Raw genomic sequence first — 1003 nt, 5'->3', positions numbered from 1 at the left:
TTGGAACCCTATTTCCCTACTGTTTCTTGATTGGCCTCCTCCTTTGCAATATCCTTTGGGCATCATCAGCTGTGTCATTGATCCTTAAGCATTTTTCACAGTGGTAGGATCCTACTCTTTTAGAGGTAGGCCAATCAGACAATAGTCGTTGTGTTTGACAGATTAGAAACAGTTCAAGGACTTCTCTTCTCTTGACATATCCTGTCCATCTTTGGAAAACTCTCTGCCTCAGTTGAACTTACACCCACTGTTTGGACACTATTTTTAGGTCTTTTCAAACTCTCAGGAACGGCATAATGCACAACTCCTGTCTAGTGGAGTTTCGGGGAAACGAAAACCTGGAAAGATTCACGGTGTGTCACCATCTGGTAGTTTTGCACTTTGCCTCTTCACGTTCGATGTGAGGTGACAAATGCAAGGGAGTAAAAACGTTGTGGTTCATCAAAAGTACGACGAATTTATGAACTGAGTGAATTAATATTGTGTGTACACTTCTATTTTTTACACCGTTGGACGGAATGAATGAAGATTATTGCTACGCACACTTAGAATATGTTAGACACAAGTGTAAGCATACATGCCTAAAGTCTGAGTCAACAGAGGACAGTGAAAACCGTTCTGTTCTCTCTGGAAGTTACCTGTTCTGCACTGGGAGAATCCCTTATCCGGTCTTGTTCACATCTTTGTCCATCAATGTTAACATTTTGCAGATATCTTTTCAGGCACTAGAAAGATGACCTAAAAAAATATCAAAGGAGTTTTCTTTCAATTAAGCTTAAATTTCTCTGTCAGAAACCACCACCAGTACAACAAAAACAGAAACATTGTGGATGAGTTCATTCTAACACATCCTGACCCCATATGACAAAGGAACTCTTCCATAGATTCTCCAGTCCTGTAATGTCTTTCATGGAAGCGGAATGCCACATCTCTCGCCAGGGGAAGCCCAGGGAGTTTCAGACCATTGACCTTCAGGCGAGGACCCAAGCCCTTAAACCACCTG

The 1003-nt window shown here is 41.8% G+C and overlaps 1 long non-coding RNA gene across 1 annotated transcript in view; it reads right to left on the bottom strand.

The window, feature by feature from the left end:
- Nucleotides 1-1003, bottom strand: part of LOC123521742 — a 92016-nt gene that overhangs the window by 42664 nt on the left and 48349 nt on the right. The window contains exon 2 of the long non-coding RNA XR_006680099.1: nucleotides 639-738. This is a non-coding gene — a long non-coding RNA (uncharacterized LOC123521742). The remainder of the gene's footprint in view (nucleotides 1-638; nucleotides 739-1003) is intronic.

Source organism: Echinops telfairi, unplaced genomic scaffold (assembly GCF_000313985.2).
Source record: "Echinops telfairi isolate 266 unplaced genomic scaffold, ASM31398v2 ScPeMD7_53;HRSCAF=182, whole genome shotgun sequence".
NCBI classification, from domain to species: domain Eukaryota; kingdom Metazoa; phylum Chordata; class Mammalia; order Afrosoricida; family Tenrecidae; genus Echinops; species Echinops telfairi.
The sequence above is the reverse complement of the archived record's forward strand: the minus strand, read 5'-3'. Positions and strand labels throughout refer to the sequence as shown.